We start from the raw sequence: 13,898 nt of genomic DNA, 5'->3' as shown, positions 1-13,898 counted from the left end.
GTTTGATAAGAGTCCTGCCCTGAACACATCTACATGACACTTTTCAGTTATAGTAATAGCGCCACCTACTGGCAACAGGAAGTGACATGTTTAACACTGCGATGCATTACTAGCAACATATTAAATATGCCATTGAGTTATATACATGTTAGAAACATGTTAAAACATTCTAGCAATTCTTAGCTAAGTGCTAAAGCACGCTAATGCAATGAAACGGGAAGTTGTTGTTACTGAAGAAGGCAATGTCAAATCTGCCCCAAACTTCACACGTTTGATAAGAGTCCTGCCCTGAACACATCTACATGACAATTTTAAGTTAAAGTAATAGCGCCACCTACTGTCGACAGGAAGTGACACGTTTTAAACTGTGATGCATTGCTAGCGACATATTTAATATGCCATTGAGTTCTAAACATGCTAGAAACATGCTAAAACATGCTAGCAACACTTATCTGAGTGATAACGCATGCTATTATCCCCATAATAAAGGACATTTTTGTAACTGACTTTGACATACTCCTATATTTACCAACTTAAATGCACATTGCCCACCGTGCTCTGTCTTCCTAAATCCACCGGGTGGCGGTTGGCACGGGTGCGAGGGCCCTTTCATCGCTGCTTGCAGCTTTAATTTACATTACTGTCATTGCTGAAAATACTCTTAAAGGAGAACAACTGGTTCAAAAAGTTTGGGATCGGTAATATTTTTTAGGCCTGGTTTCAGAGACAAGGCTTAGATTTAGCCAGGATTAGGCCTTAGTTCAATTAGGGCATTCAAGTAGATTTTATAAATGTGCCTTAGAAAAAAACAGAAACGCACATATCAAAGTAAAATAACTGGCTGTAGAAGTGTTTTCCAGAGAAACGAGTGTGAACTCAGCATGTTTCCTCAATATCTGCAAACATATTATGGTATTTTTATGCATTAGTAGAGTGAAAGTTACACACAGCACCTTTAAGCCTCGTCTGTGAAACTGGGGATTAGGTTTTTGAAAGAAGTCTCTTTTACAATTGATGCATTTACAATACATGGTTTAAGTATGGAGCTAAATGAGTCTCAATAAAGATAAATGCACACACTACATTCACATATGCACACACAGGATTCATACATGCACACACATGATTCATAAATACACACACAGGATGCACAAATGCGCACAAAATTCACAAATGCACACACAGAATTTAAAAAGCACAGAAGATTCACAAATGCATACAAAATTCACAAATTCACACAAAATACATAAATACACACAATTCAGAAATACAAACAAAATTTACAAATGCACTCAAGATTCAGAAATGCACAGGGCAAGATTCAGACTTGTATTTCTGATGCACACACAAATATATATTGATTTACAAACTGCTTGCGGTCTGTGAACTTCACTGCATTTGTGTGTGAATTTTGAGACTCCCTTGACTTGGCTCGACACACAAATGCCTTTTTTTAAACAGGGAATGATCAGCAACCAATCAGATATCTCCCTTGGTTTAGCCAATCACAAGAACGCACCCCGCGTGGGGGATTGTTTACTCATAAGCCAATCACATGAATGCGTTCACACAGCGCATATGCATGTGGCGCGGGCGCGGTGGAGTTCTGTCTGTCAGTTGGTTGAGACATAGACATCATATAGATAGACGCCCTATCGACCGCTACTGTATGGGAAGCCAAACAAACCAAAAGTGGGACGAGACAGCGGGGGTTTACAGAGCTCGCGCCGCGCTGACATGTCATCTGCGCGGTTCAATGGTCCGAGCCGCGCGGCCGACTCGTCAGCGCAGCGCGGACGTGTTTCCTAGCGACAAACAATGGGCAGCGCGGCGCGAACAATCCTCACCAGCGCTGCACTGATCAAACAGCGCAGCGCAAACCATACATGCAAATAAATGTACAATAAAGAAACCCCAGCTTCCTTACAAAAATGGGTTCTCTGCTGAAGTTTAGGAGTTTTTCCCTACAGAAGACAAAGAAGAAGAAAGACAAGATGAAATGCATACATTTCTTATGTTTATTATAGCTATTTAATACTGTTAGTAAAGAGTAGTGTTGTGCGTCGATACTTTGAAGAACTGCACATATATAGAGGCTACGGAAAGAGCTGTACAAAGCAGAAACTTCAATGACTTTCAATTTCGTAGTCGTCTTACGCCAACCTTCTGGAAATTATATCGGACAGTTTACATGTTCAGGTAATGTATGTTAGTAAGTTTTGCATTCAGCCATCATTTGTAGACTTTAAGCTTTTTATGTCTGAATTCCATAATCATTTGTTAATTTTGAATAAAATGTTAAAACTAAAGATCAATTTTATGTTATTGATATTTTGTGATATTGATTTATAGGGTGAATTCAGTGTGATTTGGACACTTTTTGCTATTGAGATTAATTGGAAAAAGTGTCCCTCCCAATCAACCTGAAACAACAGGTTAATAATTATAGTTATAATTATAGTAATAATAATAGTTTTTGAAATAAACACACAAACTAACGTTACACACTGACTGAACACACGTGTGTTGATGACTGAGCTGCACCATGTTGCTAACGTTATCGTTAACCGCTTTCACACACGCACACAATATATTATTATTTTTATTTACACGATAATTACTGAAAGAATGGCTATTAACTACACATTTACTATATAAAATTCACTCAAAAGGCTCTTTCGCGGTTGAGGCTTCAGTCGACTTCAGTGAGGCGCGGTGGGTTATGGGATGAGTAGTTCCTTCGCTCGGAAATGAAAATATGTACACAGTCTTGTACCTTTGCCTTTTTTTGGATTTTCTCTTCGTTTTTTCACTCGAAATGATATGTTGTATACTTATGAGTTCAGCCATAGCTGGTTATCCTCAGACATGCTCTAAAACTCTTTAGATACGGATTTTTCCAAAAGTCAATGGGAGAAATGAATGGGAAATTTACTTCCGGCACCAAAGCCCTCTCGGGCTGTGGGCGGGACTGTGATGCTCTATATGCAAACGCTGGTACGTCACTTCGTACCGTGACGTCACTTCTTACCATGGATCCAGAACGAGCTGTATTTAGAGCTTGATTAAATAAATGATTCGTTTATAATGGGGAGGAAGTCTTAAGCTATGAAACTTGCAGGACGTTTTAATGGTACAAAGACCTCTTATATACCAAAAGATCAAGGCGAATTTGGTTTCTCATGTCATGACCCCTTTAAAGTTCTGCATAATTAAGGGTGTGTCCACTTTTACTAAATAAAAAAATGTCTAGATATTGTTTGCTATACTAAATATTTTTTTCAGGAGTTATTCCAAGGAATTGTAAAAGGCTCACTGCAGACAGCAGAATTTATAGCACAGCAGACTTGCGCGTGTACAAATTAACGTGTTACAGCATTTTTGTGTGTTTTGCAGAGTTCCTCAGCCAGTCCAGCCTCCTCGTCCACCAAATGACGACAAGGTTCAGCGCTGCACCTTTGAGTTTGCCCATCTCAGTCACGACCCATCATGCCAAGGGGAAATGGTGCCTCGACACATCTCAACTGCATCATCTAGGCCTTAGGATGGTTCCACAAAGAATTGACTGCACATACAACATGAATTAATTCAAACTAAAGATTTGAATTTACATACAGCAAAAGACACTGCATCTATTTGTCTCTCATTAGTCAATCCAGGATAAACCTTTCTCTCAAAATCTTTAACCTTACAGTTCTTTAAATTGAACACAGCTAAGTCAACATTAAATTTGTTTAAATCTTCACACTGTATAGCCAGAGGACTATCACAAATGTATTTAATAAATTAAAGACACACTACAGTATGTCTGTTTAAAGCTTCTTTGTATTGTTGTGTATTTTACAAAGTCTATACATCTATAAATGTCAAAAAATGATGTGCATGTTGCTTGTAGTTTTGTTAATAAAAATGAAATCTATTACATCTCATAATTCAGTTGTATTGTATATATTGTGTAATTTAATGAAAATGTAATTTTTATGAGTTTTTGTTATGGTTTTATTACATTGAATGTTATTGTATTGTATGATGTTCTGTTTTAAGAATTAATTATGACATAAATCATATGAATTAGTACACAAATGACATGCTTGTAATTAAAAAATATATATATTATGCTTTAGGCCTATTGCTTAATAACAAGTAACTTAACGTCTCAAAACATACCTAAAAATGCAATTTATTTAATCAGGATAAAAATAAAATATTATTATATGAAGAAAGGGGTTTGATTGATTACATCAAGATTTGTGATTCCGTAATTTTATTACACTGTTCTGTAAGCAAGGCTAGACAACCAATTCATATTTATACTAAGTACACACAAAACATAGCTAGCATTCTGTCATTTATGGTTAAACTGTTAATACGAAAAATAGTAATAAATACAAATTTATTTGTATTTAAAACGACAAAACGTGTATCGGATAGATGTATGCTCTATGCTGTGCTGCTAACTGTTACGCTAACTGAAAAAAAACACTAAGAACGAGAAATGTTTACATTCACAATATATAGCTTCGGGTATATACTATTATATGAAACATATAAGTTAAAATACTGTAATAACTTGGAGGAGACAAATCCGTTTAAGAAGTACATTTACTCAGGAAACATCAAGCCAGCAGTACACGTGATAACAGCCCAGGTGAAATGCATGTGTCTAACAGGTTCTTCTTTGCTACTCTTAAGCCAAAGTCGAACGACATTAGATTGCCCCCTACAGGTCAATCTACAAAAGTTCACTCTACAACATCATGGGGGGAAGGGGATATTGTTCCAACTTTGAAACTCGATTTACTGTTAACTTATAGTCACCACATAGTCGTACAGTATTATCTGACTTTAAAACCGGTACTACCGGTGCAGCCCATTCAGAGTGTTTAACAGGTTCTATGATTTGTTCTTTTAACAGGCGTTCTATTTCAGCTTCCACCTTCGTCTTCATTGCATAAGGAACTGGTCTGGCTTTGAAAAATCTGGGGACCGCTTCCTTGTCAACATAAATCTTTGCCGGTGGACCTCTCAATTCACCCAACTCCTCTTTAAACAACGCTGAATGTTGGCTAAGCACTTCAGTCAAGGTTACATTTTCCACCCCTTGAATCCTATGTATGGCCTCCCATTCCATGCCCAAGTCTTTAAAGGGCATATTGCAGGTTAGAGTACCCAGTGCGCCAATGTATAGAACAATAATGTAGGAACTATATTTAAATATGAACATATACTTATAAAACGCTATTTAGGCTTCTGGAGTCGTTTTTGTGAGAAAATTTTACTTCCGCATTTGAAAACCGCCAAACCGGAAGTGACGTAGCATGGGGGAGAGCGGTCAAAGTAAACAATAGGAAAGCAATGGATCGCAATGACAGTTCGGACGCTGAGGAAATTGTAGCCTAAATGTTTACTCGTATGACAGACCTCAGCCATATAATTATGAGCCTGATATGAAGCCAAGAGAGTAGACAGGTCAGGATTAGACAAAACAACGGTCAGAGAGACGCATTGAGCTGTGGTGTGAGGAGAACAGGGCAGGAGTCGGGTCTCGGTGAGAGAACAGTGTTAGCTTATAGATGTATTCACGTTAGCCGACGATATGTATAACACTATGCTCAGATCACAATATTGTAATTATGTGTCAGGCAATAGCAAAGCTAGTATTTAGACCCTTACCTGCACGTGTATGTCAGTCATTAGGAGACAGTTTCCAGAGAAAGAGGGACATTTTAAAGGTTTTGAATGGCCCCACTTGGTGATAATGAATAAAAAAATAATCACAATCACAACTTTCTTACTGTATAAAATTTTTATATGTAGAAACAGCCAACACAAACATTAAAATTCGGAGTACAGATTGAAAATGAACATTATATTATATTATAATAATAATAATAAGTGTCGGCTGCAGACTTGCAAGACATTACAAGTTTATGGAGGATACGTTAAAGAAATAAATTAAGACAAGGCACATTTTGTAAAACAAATGTACAATAAGTGATCTCTGACGGATCCGTGACCGTCATGTTTCCCACCGGTAGCCGACCCACATGCTGACGGCGGACCGGGCGACCCGATGAAGGAGCCGGGACAGTGTGCACATATCGCCGTCATCATATAACGTAACGTTAACTCATCATATCGCCGGGATTATAATCATGCAGTCTATAGTGAACGCTACACACTACCGCGTTTTTCAAAGCAGACGCAGAAGCGAAGGCCGTCTCTTACCCTGCACAAAACGCACACAAACACGGAAGAAAGCACCATCCTTTTTCTTGTTCGGAAACCTGTGGACTCGATGTTCTGACAGGCCATAATTCACAGTCATTTATCACGATAATTATTAATTGAAATACAATAACCACCGAAAACACACTGAATCACGACCGCTTCAACATAATACCAGCCTATTCTGCACTGAGCGAACGCAGAGCCGGCAAACGACTCCCCATTCTGACGTAATATGACGCGGTGGTGAAAAAAAAGCGCTTTTTCAACACGGTCAAGGAAACTGTCACGTTTTCTACAAAATTTGTGCCCTTATGTCTGGCAAAACAATTTTTAATCATGCATTTACTCTTCATATGGTATTTTCATACAAGGTTATATATTAATTCTGAAAAAAAAAAAAACCTGCAATATGCCCTTTAATCCATCCTCTGCCCAATAGATTGGGTCCTGTTCCAGGTACTACCACTACCGGTAACTCCTTCATGACTCCTTTGTGTCTAACTTCCACTTGCGCAGAACCTAACACTGTTAAAGGTTGGCCAGTATAGGTTTTTAACTTCAAAGAACAGGTCTTTAATTCTGGAATTTGATGCTTTGTCCATAATTTTGACAAATTTGACCCATTCATCACAGTCACACCACAACCGGTATCAACTTCAAAGGGTATTATTGACTCATTAATAGCCAAGGTGATAGTCAGTGGGGCAACTTGTAAAAATACTATCTTCATCCGATGCACTTTTCTCATCTCTGCCCACATAATACGATCTCTGTCCTCCTCTGACAACTCTCTTACATCTTTCTCCCCCTTGTAAGTTTGTGTCTCTGGTGGAACTTTTTGATTTGGATACTTTCATTATGTGACCTTGTTTCCCACATTTGTGACATTTCTCAGAAACAAATCTGCACTCATTGGCCAAATGTTGCAAACTTCCACATCTGTAACCACTTCTTGCTTTACTGACGTTTTATGCACTCTCATTGACATAGATGTATCTGAGTGTTTAGCTTGCAAATCCTTCACATCCTTATTGACCGTTTCCATTGCTTGAGCTACTTTCAAAGCCTTTTCAAAGGTTAGATCCGCTTCTGCCAACAGTCTAATACGGTCATCATTTATGCCACATACCAGTCTATCCCGAAGCATTTCTGTAAATTTTTCTCCATAGTTACAATCATGAGCCAATTTCCTTAAAACTGCCACATACTCGAGTAGTTTCCCCCTCTTCTCTTGATCTTGAATTGAATTTAAACCGCTGTACAATTTCACTAGGTTTTGCGTTGAAATGCTCTTTAAGCAATTCTACTAATTCACCAAATGTCTTTGTTCCTGGTTTAACTGGGCTCAGTAAATTCCTCAGTAGACTGTATGTTTGACTTCCTACAGTGCTCAACAATATAGCTATTTGCTTGACTGCTTCTGTAATTTCATTTGCCTCAAAGAAATGCTCCAAGATTTCACAATATTCTTCCCAAGACTGAGATTGACTGTCAAATGGTGTGACTGTTCCTACCATGTTGGCCATCTTCTTTTCCAAAGCTCCAACTTGTATGGATTAAACTTCTTCACCTTCCAAAACTTGAATTCTCTTCAAGGCATTTTCTTCTCTTACTTTCATCCTCGTCGCCAAAATGTAATAACTTGGAGGAGACAAATACGTTCAAGAAGTAAATTTACTCAGGAAACATCAAGCCAGCAGTACACGTGATAACAGCCCAGGTGGAATGCATGTGTCTAACAGTTTCTTCTTTGCTACTCTTAAGCCAAAGTCGAACGACATTAGATTGCCCCCTACAGGTCAATGAACAAAAGCTCACTCTACAACAAATACATTAATGACTCGTTATAACGTAGGTCAAACGACTTCTTTAATTATGTGATTTTGTATGATTTGTAACCAGGCACTAAAGCGATTACCCATAAAACGTGCTTTGAACCAATCGGATTGCTTGGCTCTTTAGCCCAGACTCAACACTTCAGCCGGACCCAACACTTCACCACACCGGCTAGACACCAGTGGCTGGACACCAGTGGATAGACAGCCTACGTCATTTCCTTTTTCTCCGTCATTTCCGTTTCGCCGCTAATTTCCGGTTTCACAATTTTATTTCCTATTTTCACCTCTGGATTGACATATATTCATTTTATATTTTCACCTATGGATAGAGAGCATATTCATTTTCTGTTTTCACCAGTGGATAGACAGCATTCTTTGCAGGCTTTTGCACACGTCTTTTCCATATTGTCATTTTACTTTTATGACTTAAAATATATAATATAAAAGCTGTGTGCAAATTGAAATATGATCTTTATCATATGTCTTTACATAAAACAATTCTCAATAATATACTTAATATTATAACATCAATAATTCATGCAAACTGCATTCACAAGAACCACCTCGAAAATATATATTGTTCAGATCATATCACAATTTTTTGTGACTTAAATTCAGCCTAGATCAATGGACTATAACGTTTTGTCAATACAACAGACTTGTACATGTAGATTCATATACATACATGATCAGACAATTTACCAAACAATCCAGATCAAATGAACACTTCATGGTTTTGAAATATTTATTGGAAATTACTAGGGCCGGGACTCGATTAAAAAAATTAATCTAATTAATTAGAGGCTTTGTAATTAATTAATCGAAATTAATTGCATTTTCATTGCATATAAATATTTGACCTGAGAACAGTGAGAAGTAATTTTTTTCACATGGATTTTTAGTATACCATTGAATAATGACTGAATACATAAGCTTAAGCAACAAAATATTGTTTATTTTTGTTCAACCAAGTCCAGCAGACCAGTGCTATTTTTGCCATTAAGTGTAGCAATAGCCGTTCCGAATTCCTTGTTGCATAGCTTGCACACAACCACGCTCTTATCGACGCTTCCATCCGTTCGTTTTTTATAACAAAATGTCCCATCCACGGGGCCAACCAAAGCGGTCTCGTCAGCTTCTTTGTTCATGTTCACTGTGGTTTGTTGTTGTCTGAAGTTATCAAGTTATGAACGCTATTGGTGCTCCAGTATAATCGGTCCGCCTAAACTCATCCAGTGAGAAACGTTCCACGGTGCAAAAATAAGTGCGATTAAAATGCGTAAAAAAAATGAAACGCGTTATTTTTTGTGTCCCGTTAAAGTCCCGGCTCTAGAAAATACACAATCTGACCATCAGAATGAAGATGCCACAGTCAGGCCCGTAAGGTTGTGGGGGAAGTCCCTATTTCAAGAGAAAATAAAATCTGAACAGTTCAAAATAAACTATTGCACACCACACCTCATTCCTGCCCCCTAAAACTGGCAGTCTGGGCAATGCTCAGGAAATTCAGGGTCTGTATAAAACCCTCGCAGCTCTCCACGTCTTCCGTTTCCACAGTACCCCACCCAGTCTTTGAAAAAACATCTGCAATTTCTGCATTGTACAATTTTAAAAGGGACACACATGTCTCTTACAGCCTGGGGCAGTTTTTGACATTCACCACACCTAAAGCAAGAACAGATGTACAATATGATTAGAATGAGCATGTTTATATTTAACTATAATAGAGTACAAGTGTTGATTCAAGGCCAATACAGAAATGAAAAATTGATTAAAAACGTACTCTCCAGCCAAACATAATGGGCCCGGTGTCTAAATTGTAGACTGCTCACCACATCCATCAAGCTGTACATGTTACATGCCTGTGGAAACAAATACAAAAAAACATTAACTACAGATTCAAATAATATACAAATGGTGTGTCATATTGAGAAAATGTACCCACCTTTGTATTTTACAGATCTCGCAAGGTGAGCCTTTAAATGAATGATTACACGGTATCGGTCTGTGGGTTTAATTTTTTTTTGAATTGCACAGCGGGCAATGATACCGGCTGCAGCACTCTGTGCATTTCTGTATTGGTGGTAGCTCCGTCCCTTTACGCACACTAATGTGATTTGCCTAAAAGAAGAGGGTAGTATTAATAGATTGTTTACGTAATAAGTATAGTGACACATGAAATACCGGTAGTACCTTATAATTCATAAGAGTTTACAAAAATCCAATTAATAACTTTAAAAAAAAAAAGGAATTGAACAATGTAGGTGAAAAGTTGTGTGTGGTAGATGGACTGTAAAAAATAGTGTGGTAACAAAAACAAAAAAAAACATATAAATGTTAACATTCTCCTATACAAACTATGTAAAATGGTAAATGGACTGCATTTAGGCTATATAGCGCTTTCAACAGAGCCATGGCCACCAAAGCGCTTTAAACATCATCATAAACATATTAAACATCAGGCATTTACACGTGCATAGGAAAAAGTACTACTTCAACAAAAAACATAGCTAGCTAGCAAACTCTCGTGTGCATAGACAACCTAGCATTTTAGACTATTCTCTGCCAAGACTGTTCTTGTAGCAGTAAAATCTATTGTAAGTTAGCAACCTAGCTCTAGAATTGAGGCACACCAGAGTTCACTAATACCTTTAAAAAACACGACACAGTACCTTGAAAACAAGACGATTTTTTTAAATAGCTAGTTTGTGCATTTGAATTCTGACATGACCTATAAATCATCGACAGTTTATTATTTTTTCTTACCGCTGACATCTGTATGGCGCGTCAAATTTGAAAAGTGAATGACGATACGGAAATGACGTCAATTTGAAAAGGAAATGACGTCTGCTGTGGTGTCCAGCCACTGGTGTCTCTAGCCCATAGACAGTATATAAAGGTCTAGCCATAGACAGTATATAGGCAGAGGCTTGTTTGAGATAAGCAAAATCTGCGCAGAACCGATCACCGGTGATCACCGCGAGATGCATGCCGGTTAGAAATGTGTCCGACTGCGTTCCGCCTGGCTCTGATGTCATGCTGGCGTATGTCAAAAATCTCTCGCGAGCGCAAGGCACACCTGTCGGATTCTGCAGTCGCGCGCAGTTGCTCATACTGTCTATAGGCTTGTTTGAGATGCGCCTTGCCTCGCCTGAAATGTATGCGAGAGTAGGCGGCTGCAGTGAGGGGAGGAGTGAAAAAAGCGCAGGCAGGCCGGACAGTTCTCTCTTCTCACAGTGGATCTGACACCTGTGAGATCAAAGATGGATATCGCGGGATTCACGGGATTCACGCTCGTGCACAGTGTTGCTAATAAACTGGATGTAATTTAAGTTCTGTTGCTTTTATTTGAAAATAAATAGATAATGAACAAGACACCCAAAGCACTTATTTAATCCCATTCCAAATACGTGTTTATCAATATATATTTTTTTCTTTAATACAGACATGTGTTTCTATATTTTTTTTAAATAAAAATAACATAATCACATAATCCATATAGAGATCGCACTGTCAGAGAGTTTGGGAATATTCACACATAATTTACACATAAAACATGATATCAGAGTTTTAAAATCAAACATTTTAAAAGAGAACATTACATCATGGTTGTTTAAACCAATGAGCATCAACCTGTGTCGTCAGCAAGTCGTTTCCCATCATGCTTTTGATCAGCGCAGTCGGTGGAGAGCAACTGCGCGCGACTGCAGAATCCGACACGTGCGCCTTGCGCTCGCGAGAGTTTTTTGACATACGTCAGCATGGCATCAGAGCCAGGCGGACCGCACTCGGACACATTTCTAACCGGCATGCATCTTGCGCTGATCACCGGTGATCGGTTCTGCGCAGATTTTGCTCATCTCAAACAAGCCTTATGGTTGCTCTCCACCGACTGCGCGGATCAAAAGCATGATGGGAAACGACTTGCTGACGACACAGCTTAATGCTCATTGGTTTAAACAACCTTGACGTATTGTTCTCTTTTAAAATGTTTGAATTTAAAACTCTGATTTCGTGTTTTTATGTGTATAAATTATGTGTGAGTATTCCCAAACTCTCTGACAGTGCGATCTCTATGGATTATGTGATTACCGGCATGTAATTTTTATCAAAAATATAGGCCTATATAGACTATATAACATGTCTGTATTAAAAAAAAAAAAAGATTGATAAACATGTATTTGGAATGGGATTAAATAACAAGTGCTTTGGGTGTCTTGTTCATTATATTTATTTTCATATAAAAGCAACAGAACTTAAATTATATCCAGTTTATTAGCAACACTGTGCACGAGCGTGAATCCCGCGATATCCATCTTTGATCTCACAGCTGTCAGATCCACTGCGAGAAGAGAGAACTGTCCGGCTTGCCGGCGCTTTTTCCACTCCTCCCCTCACTGCAGCCGCCTACTCTCGCATACAATTCAGGCGAGGCAAGGCGCATCTCAAACAAGCCTTATGTGTCTAGCAAGAAGTGAGTCTGCGGGGCTGCAGCTGGTCTGGATGCTTCTCCAAATTTACGAATCCCCGAAATCAACGCCCCGCCCTCACTCTCGCAGAATGCACTCTCCCTGCAATTTTTTTAAGTGACCTATCTCTGCTCCGTTCCTCCGTTCTGCTCAAATTTTGATGTCTGTTGATTGCAGTACTAGAGGCTTGTTAAAATAAAGTAAATACAATCTCCTCAGTCCTCCGAAGATCCCGAAAAAAAAGTCAGTTGGTGCTTCAGTGACTACTCCGCTCAGAGAACCTGTCAATCACAGCTGTCAATCATGACGTTACACCACCGTTTTTATAGCATCACGTATCTAAATAAAAACAAACTTATTTTAAAAACAGACACTTGAACTTACATCAGCGTGATAAAAACGACAGCAAATGACAGAAACCACCTTTGGAAAAAGATATTTGAAGTGTAATTTAATTGTTTAGTTCTCTTCTCCCGTCCCGTTGAATAACAGGGGGAGGCGGGGTTTATGACCAATACTAGGACCAGCCACCGGGTCCCGATCGAGACACTTTGGCTTCACTTTCCAGGGCTTGTGCGGCACGCTTGTTCTATATCAATAATCAACGACGCTGAATCCAGCTTCTTATTCGCAGCTTCTTATTGACGCAATCCGTTCCACCTTAAATGACGCGAACTTCCGCGTTTGCTGGCTTCTTATTGACGCTCAACTTAGGGACCGTGCGGTTTTTCTCTATTTCGCGTTTTTTAACGGAATTGTGTTACTTTTGTGTCTATTTTCAGAATAAAAGAATAATATTTGTTTTAAATGCAAATAACACTGATATATCAGCGAAAAATGACTGTAAAAATATAAAGGCACATAATTAGGCTACAGTATTCTTTAATAATTGTACATGTCAATTTAGGGACCATGTGGTTTTTCCTCTTATTTACACCTTTTAGGGACCCTGTTTATATTGTTGGCCTATCTATTTTCAGAAAAGAATAATACACTATTTTGAAAGGTAAATAACAAATAATAATAACATAAAATGACTGTAAAAATTATAATGAGGCCTATACATCAATCTTTAATTATTGCAAATAACATAATTTGAATGAATTTAAAAATAAATGTATTGAATACTTTTTATTTATTTATTTTTATTATTATTACAAAGGAAAATGTCACAAAGTAACCAGAGATTATGCTCCAGCTTGGATCCAGCCCCTTATGAAGACTTCACAGACACATCCAGAACATCAAACATGGATGATTATAAATAAATTAAAATTTTATCATTGCTTTAAACTGCACATTAATGTTGCTTAAAATGCATGCGTTTGTAAATACTAATTTGTTCTATCTAATAACTGTA

At 38.1% G+C, this 13,898-nt stretch overlaps 2 protein-coding genes and 1 long non-coding RNA gene across 4 annotated transcripts in view; 1 reads left to right on the top strand and 2 right to left on the bottom strand.

The window, feature by feature from the left end:
• Positions 1–7,967, bottom strand: part of LOC307008983 (exportin-6-like) — a 56,048-nt gene extending 48,081 nt beyond the window's left edge. Inside the window, exon 1 of the mRNA XM_079632347.1 lies at positions 7,746–7,967. The gene's annotated coding sequence lies outside the window, so the exon portion shown is untranslated. The remainder of the gene's footprint in view (positions 1–7,745) is intronic.
• The window catches only part of LOC307008913 (butyrophilin subfamily 1 member A1-like), a 250,491-nt gene that overhangs the window by 84,200 nt on the left and 152,393 nt on the right, over positions 1–13,898 (top strand). The window lies entirely within an intron of this gene.
• LOC307009022 overlaps positions 8,320–13,898 on the bottom strand; it is a 133,328-nt gene continuing 127,749 nt past the window's right edge. The window contains exons 2-3 of the long non-coding RNA XR_013799941.1: positions 9,420–9,470; positions 8,320–8,388 (exon numbers count right to left, since the gene is read on the bottom strand). This is a non-coding gene — a long non-coding RNA (uncharacterized lncRNA). The remainder of the gene's footprint in view (positions 8,389–9,419; positions 9,471–13,898) is intronic.

Source organism: Phoxinus phoxinus (assembly GCF_949152265.1).
Source record: "Phoxinus phoxinus genome assembly, chromosome: 1".
NCBI lineage: Eukaryota > Metazoa > Chordata > Actinopteri > Cypriniformes > Leuciscidae > Phoxinus > Phoxinus phoxinus.
This window is presented reverse-complemented; position numbering and strand designations above follow the sequence as displayed.